Source organism: Grammomys surdaster, unplaced genomic scaffold (genome assembly GCF_004785775.1).
Source record: "Grammomys surdaster isolate TR1022 unplaced genomic scaffold, NIH_TR_1.0 126118, whole genome shotgun sequence".
NCBI lineage: Eukaryota > Metazoa > Chordata > Mammalia > Rodentia > Muridae > Grammomys > Grammomys surdaster.
Window position 1 is genome coordinate 3,612,168 of NW_021620926.1, and position 8,093 is coordinate 3,620,260.

The window sequence follows — 8,093 nt, forward strand, 5'->3', positions numbered from 1 at the left end:
AGCCATATCCACAGCCATAGCCAGAGCCATATCCACAGCCATAGCCATATCTTGAGCCATATCCACAGCCTCCACAGGAGTTTCCGTAGTAGTTGCAACACATGGTGGCAGGAGGTGAGGTTTCAGCTGAGAGGCAGAAGAATATCTCAGAAGTGTGAATGTCAACCAGTCACCCTGGACTTTTATACCCTACAGAGATTGATGGCTCATGCCTCACATGGGCTCTGTCCTCTCATTTTTCTACGTGTCTAAAATGGATTCATTCTCCAAAAATTTAGTAAGGAATTCACAATTTGATTACTACTATTCTAGGAACTTTAAAAAGCATTAAAGAAAATAATAATATATATTCTGAGAGGTGAAGCTTAAGAAACTATAACTTATACTCTATAAATTCATTTCATGATCATGACACAACATAACACATCATAAAATATATATGACCAATAAGAATGTGTTTGTTATTATGTTTTTTGAGGTCCTTGGAAATAATCACCATTAACAACTGTAGCAGAAGACTCATTATACCAACCTCGTTTTTACCACTAAAATCAGCCCAAATTACTTTTCATAGATTTTTTTTTACAAAGACTTGAGTTTTAAAACTACATCTACAGTTAGAACTCAATTCTTTCTGAAGTATGACTTGGTAATTCCATTATTCCCTGAATGAACTCTTTCTATTAAATTCTTCATTCATCAGTTCTAAAATGAGTTTAATCTTATCATTTACTGACAAATGTTTCCAATGGTTCCTACCTAAAGGATTAATGATGTCTTGGCTCAATTTTTTTATTGTTGTGTTTCATCTAAGTCAAATTCTTAAACATGAGTCAACCTAGGCAATTGCTCAATGCATGCTCCTGCTAATGCAGTATATAAGTAAATATAATTACTTTTCTCTAAAATGTAATTAACCAAGAGTGAATGCTTCCATATGGGTGGAGTAGATGGGTAAATGAAAGATTTTGATCAAAGGATATGTTCTACGAGGCTAAGTATATAAGGACATAGCTTAACACAATAAAAACAATTTACACTAACCCCATAGCCACCACCATTACAAACAAAGAGAAACTCAAAGCATTCCCACTAAAACAAGGAACAAGAAAATGATTCAATTCCTGTGGAATACAATGCTTGAAGCCTTAGCTACATTAATAAGACAACTCAAAAACGACCAATTAGAGACAAACAACAATGAAAGAAGTCAAAGTGTCCTTATTTGTAGATGACATGGTTTTATATATGAGACTGTAGAGACCTTGCCAGAAAATTCCTACAGCTGACAAGTTCTTTCAATAAAGTAACAGGATACAAAATTAAGAAACAAAAGTCAGTAGCCTTTCTATATACAAATGACAAAAATACCAAGAAAGAAATTACACGACATTGAGAAAAGAAATTGAAGAAGACATCAGAGGATAGAAAAATATGTACCAGGCACATAGATCAGTGGGATTAATATTGGAGTTCTAAGTATAAGGAGTATTATTTAGTGTCCTATTGCATAGAATGCTGATCATGGTAAATAACCCATGAACCATATTTACCAGTGTTTCTGGAAGAGTAGATTTTAAGTGTTTTCCCATTAAATATTAAAAGTCTATATGGCATATGTTATTCATGTGAACCTTCTTGGTGGAACAATTCAATGGAATTTTCCTGGTCTTCCTCTCATTTCTCTGCTCGTACCATGATTTCAACCGTGTATTTGATGCCACTGTTTTGATACATTTCGCAAATGTGACATGTATGGTAGTTGACATTCCTGGGATCTGTTTTTCTCTTTATCAGTAACTTCATGCTATCTTTCATCAACTGTTTCTAGGAAAAGGATTCCTTTTAAACGTCTCTTATGACTTCTTCAAGTGTCTCCGCTTTGAGATTCATGCTGGGATTGTTTTAGTATGTACCTTTACCTCTAACATCACACAACAGTAAATTTTGTCTTAGCACTGATTCAACTACAGTAGACGCAAAAGTGATCCCTAAGCTGAAGGTCTTCTAGTCGGTGAGACAGAAGACATACAGGGAGTTTACCAGTTTAGTAGTAAAATTGAAAAAAAATCCAAGATAGTGAAACCCAAAACTACAATATATGTGTAAATTAATATAAAACTTTAAAAATGTTCAAGGAAGAAAGATCTTAAATAGGATACTGAACACACTGTATAAATAGTTGCAAGACAGAATGGAAATTATATAACAATGTACTATATATCTCAACAATGCCAAAAAACTGTTTTCAAGGAACTGAAGAGATAGTTCAGCAGTTAAGAGACCTGCTACTCTCATAGAGAACCTAGATTCAGTTCCCAGTACCCACAATGGAAGGCTCACAACCATCTTTAACTCTAGCTCCAGGTAATCAGACATCCTCTTCTAGCCTCTGTGAGCCTTACACACACACACACAAACACACACACACACATCCCTCAAAATAATTTTAAAATGGGTTTTAAATGATTTTTTACCACCAAAATAAATGTGTGAGTTCATAGATCTGTCAACTCATTCCATTCCACCATTACAGTTTCTCTAGTGTACTTTTTCCTGTCCTCCCAAAATAAGATCCAACTGATGTACTTATTCAAAATAGTTTTGCTGTGTTCCTATAGTTCAGACATTACTAAATCCAAACTTGTAGTGATGTTTTAATTCATCTTTTGAACCATTCATATGATCAACAGGATCCTAATCTACCATTCCTCATTCATTCACCACTTACTTGAACTTCTTATGGATATTTCATCCTGACTTTTCACACTTAAATTTACACAGTTCTAAGTCTTATATTACTCTTCTGAGCATTCCCATGAATTACAATAACATCTAAAACTTAAGACTTCTTTGCTCAATGGGATTATTAGCAGACATATATAACACAGCATGATAATTAGAGAAAGCTCAATATCAGAAAACATTAGATTATTTATTATAAAGAACAACTATAATATATGATAAGACTGTATACATTGTTGCAAAACTATGAAAGAATTTTCAAATTATGAAGTATGAACAAATACTTTAGGAGTATGAACAAATTAGAAATTATGCTTAAGATAATAATACTATAACCTATAATTTAAAATAAGGAAGTTACTGGTCCAGCAACAATCTTCCCACTATCAAGAATTTAAAAGAGGATTGCCATTGTCATACATCTTGTCGTTAAGAGTCAAAAGAGATCATAAGGAAATTTTGGAAGTAATGAATATGTTGGTACTTTGTTTGCCATGATGGGTCTGAGGATTTATTCATTGATCCAAACCCCCAAAATTAATTATGCTAAATAAGTCCATTTATTTATATCAATTAAGCTTTCCTACACTTGGTAAACTAGTAACCCAACAAACACACAAATATTCCTTTTAATGCAGTTACCAAACAAGGAAGACCTTCCCCTATAGCATAGATGGTAACTGAGTGATAATCAGATGGGGCTGGCTTTACCTGGAGGTCTGGGAAAGTAGGTGATAGACTACACAGAGGGCACATAGGTACCTGGGTGGGCAATACTAACCCATAGTACTCCATATATGGCAAGTACTTCCTGAAGCAGCTTATGCATCAGTAGTAAAGATAAATAAGACTGCTCTCAGGCAGTAAGTCTAGAGCATAAAAGAAAAGACTAGAAGAATTTTAAATTTGCTGACTCATCTCCAATTCACCCTTTGATACATGATATTTAATAATGAATACAGACTTAAACTTTCTCAAGAGAAGATGTACACATACATTGAAGGAAATGTTGGTTTTCCTAGCTTTGGGTTTGAGATGATAAAGGGAAGACGAGATTGTTGGCCAAGTGTGTCTGAGATCTTGTCGTGTCTGGAGTTCAGAAAGTTCTAGCTATTAAGTCTGTCATGCTTGTCCTATCCAAAGTATTTTCCTAGAAAAAGTCATGCAACAATGTGTATGCAAATACAGTTTAAATATGTACGGAAATGTACAGCTTTACCTGCAGTAAACAAAACCGTGTAGTACTGACCAAAGAATAGTAAGTTCTATATAGAACTACCAAAAGAAGCATTCATTAAATAAACCTTACTTCCCGCTACCACAGTGCTCCTTCAAACTTCCAGGATCTCATAAATACTGCAATCAGTCATCACCAACACAAGGGACACAAATTCTTTCCAAAACAAATGAAATGCACTGACTGAAGAAGTATTATTCTTCCAACTATGAAGTACTTATGTGCCACATAAAAAAACAGGGTAGGAGAAACAGGAAACGTTGATTCACATTTTGTATGTAACTGATAATCTTCAGACTTTGATGGCCATAATGGAAGCATTTATAGTCTCTCAGCAGTAAGTTCTCTAAAGTGTCAATAGCTACCTACCCTGTGTGTGAATGTAGGAATGATAGAATGGAGACTTTTATGGGGAAATCTTGAAATACTTTATTTATTAAAAGATTTATTCTATTTTTAATCATGTGTATTATCTGTGTGCTGCTGTATAGGTATGTGCATGAGTACAGGTGCCCACAGAGGCCAGAAGACAGTCTGAGATCCCCTAGAGCAGGTGTTATAGGATCTTATAAGCCACCTGATGTGGGTGCTGGGGACTGTGCAATAGCACCAGGTGCTTGAGAGTTATCTATCCAGTTGTTTACATACCTTAGCAACATGTTGTATGCTCTATCAACATGTTGATAATCTATCAACGCTAGGCATGATGTATTTTGTAATAGCTATATCCATAACCAGACTTACATCCACAGCGTATCTGGCACCATAGTAATGACCCCCACAGTGACTTCCAAAATGGTTTCAATACAAAGTGCCAGAAAGTTAGGTTCCAGTGAAGGGGCAGTATTCTTCTCAAGTTTGTATCTACTATCTTGCAATCACCGTAATTGACAGGAAGATCCATATAGATAGATAGATAGATAGATAGATAGATAGATAGATAGATAGATAGATAGACAGACAGGTAGATAGATAAATGGATGGATAGATAGATAGATAGATAGATAGATAGATAGATAGATAGATAGATAGATAGATTTATTCAATGCCTAGCATGTGATTCACTGACTCAGCTGCTAATGAGAGAAGCTAGTCTCTTTATAGATGACTTAAGAAAACCCATTATTCTAAGTTCTTCAGTTTTACTAGAGAATAATGTGTGTCTCTCATCAGCTAGTCATCATCTTACCCCAGTTTCAAATCTACACTGAAAGGACACAACAATTAGCCAGACATCTGAGAATATGACTCTGAAGGTATATTCTGTATAGCAAGGCTCTGCCGAAGACTAGGCAATGTGTTGGGAATGCAACTCTGAAATGAGCTTGACTAATTACTTGCACAGGTTTACTAGTTGCTAATTGCTTCATAGGTGGCTCCATGGGAACCTGAGGGCTCTCACACAGATGACCTGTGCTTCATCTTCCTGTGAATCCACATAGCCAACAAGACAACATTTTATAAGATATTTTTCACTCCAAGGGCTATCACCCAATACATTTCTCGTCAACTCTGTACACAGATTTAGCTCAAAGATAGGAAATTAATATCCTCTACAAAAAATAGATGAATGTTTGTAAGCTATGAATTCCCTCAGGTATCTTATCTGTTTAACCTCAATTGAGAGTGTGAGAGATATGGGTACCAAATATATAGAAGTCAGCGAAGACAATGTTGAAGAACATATTGCTGTTACCAAATAAAAGTATGTATTTTTCTTCTTCTTTTTTTATTGGTTATTTTATTTATTTACATTTCAAATGTTGTCCCCTTCCCTGGTTCCCTCTGTATTTTTCTTCTTTAAACTACATAAAATTCTTATTTCTTACCATCATATTATTGAACACTAGCTGTGATACAGACTTTATTACTTCTGATAGTAACCCACCTCACTCTGTAATCATTCTTCTGTAAAACACACACACACCTTACAGTCTAATCATCCCAATATCATATAAACAAAATTTATTTCAATGTTTTCTCCCACACCATTTCAATAAGGCATGGTTAAGGAATCCTTTAATTTACATACAGAATGGTCCATTTTTAAAACACAATAATAGGATTATCTTCTTAATCTCTGCTAACATGCAAATATCCTTCTGGTCACCCAGTGTGAGCAAGATTAACCATACTGGTTAGAGAACAGAAGTGGCTGTTTTCTATTATTATGTAACAAATTATTATTTAAATTAACAGCTTAACACACTGTTTTTTACCTTGGTCTTTGTTCCTTGTTTGTGAATTGGAAGTCTGGATAAGGCTATCTGGGAATCCACGTTCAAAGTCTCACAATGCTGCAATAACCAATCATCTAGAGCAAGTTCAAATTTTGTCATATAAATTAAGTAGTAAAAAAACACCCCATCCTGTGCATGAAACATGCTTGCACTGGGGAATTATCCTTTTTGTTATCTACAATTCAGACAAACCACTTGTGCTTTTTCCACCAACCCCAAGCATTATTACTAAAATGATATCCTCAACTCTCTGCTAGGATTAAAATGAAGCTTCTTTCATACACAAAGAGACAGGACACAGAGGGGTGTAGATCATTCAAAACCTTCTTAGAAGCCTGCCTATGGACACCTGTGAACTTAGTCTTTGATCTCCATAGAAATTACATTTCCTCCAAAAAGAAAAAAAAAAAACAGTAGCAACAATGCTAAGCTTCCAGCATATCTACAGTTCCAAAATATGTCTCCCCACTCTCCTCTGCCAAGAAGGCTCCAACTCTCTCTGGAACAATTTAACCAACTTTTATTTATCCTCAATATTTTAAATTTTTCTTTTTCAGAAACAGTTCCAAACTTTCACTCTAATTATTTTTAGTTTTGGACCCTCTTCCTTTTTTTTGTTGTTGTTGTTATTTCTTAGACACTCCTGTGTATAACTATACTATGATCTTTGTATAATGTGGTTTTTCATATTGTCATTTCTTAGAAGATAGATAAACTATTTAGTTCTATATAACATGATGTCATTAAATGTTTTTATTAATTTTGTTAATAAATAGTTGATGAATGAGCTACTCGTTTATCCATGTACAGGAAGTAGTTAGTTGTACATCTATGAGTATGCCAATCAAACTATCCCTTTTGTTGTTCCACTGGACAAGATTTACATTTCTTTAAAGTTAGAGGGAGTCATAACTGGGTAGACTGATGATGACTTCCCTCCTTTAGAAGCTTGAGCAGTACACCTAAGACTCAAAGAACACTGCCGACAAAGAGGCAGAGAGATGGAAAGAGAGAGCATTAAGACATTTGCCATGAGATTGTGTCTCCTAGTAATGCCAGAACCTTCAACTATAACGTCACCAACATAATTGTCTAGCCATGAGCTGAACAAAGACAGCAACAATAAGAATGCCAAAATGGATGGGAAAAAGACATAAGATCTCAACCTTCCATGAAGAACTACATGCCACAAAGGAGTGCTCAGAGTAGGAGAAAGATTCTTCCCCAGGGAAGAGTACAGCAATTGATTATACAATACCAAATGATCAGCCATGAAATATCCATTCAAGTAACATTATACAGATGAAGCCAATTAGATTTACATTTGTTATATATTTAAATATATATTTATTATATATTATACATTATAAATATATATGTTTATATATAAACATATAAATATATTATGTATATATTTATATGCATGTGTACATTTACATTATGTGCATGTGTATAACAACAATTAATGAGAAGGGACATATGAATTTGAAAGAGAGCAAGGAGAAGTATATAGGTGAATTTGTACAGAAGACGGGGAAGGGGAAATAATGTAATTATATTATAACCTCAAAAATAAAAAAAAAAAAAGATTTCCAAGAAAAAACAACTTAAGAAGCTGAAAAGTTTACTCACACTAGAAAAAAAAATGAAGGACATATAACTCTTTGTGAGTGGCTGAGTCTCAAGTATAGAATTTAAGGTCTTTCTATATTCTATATTCCAAATGCATAATGACTTATTACAGAAAAATACCAAAACATAAGAGCCTCCATTTCTGCATTTTCCTGGGATCAGCATTACCATTTTGACAATCAGCCATCAAAGCTCAGACCTGTTCCTGACATATGATATTCTAGTAAGAGTGGGGACAG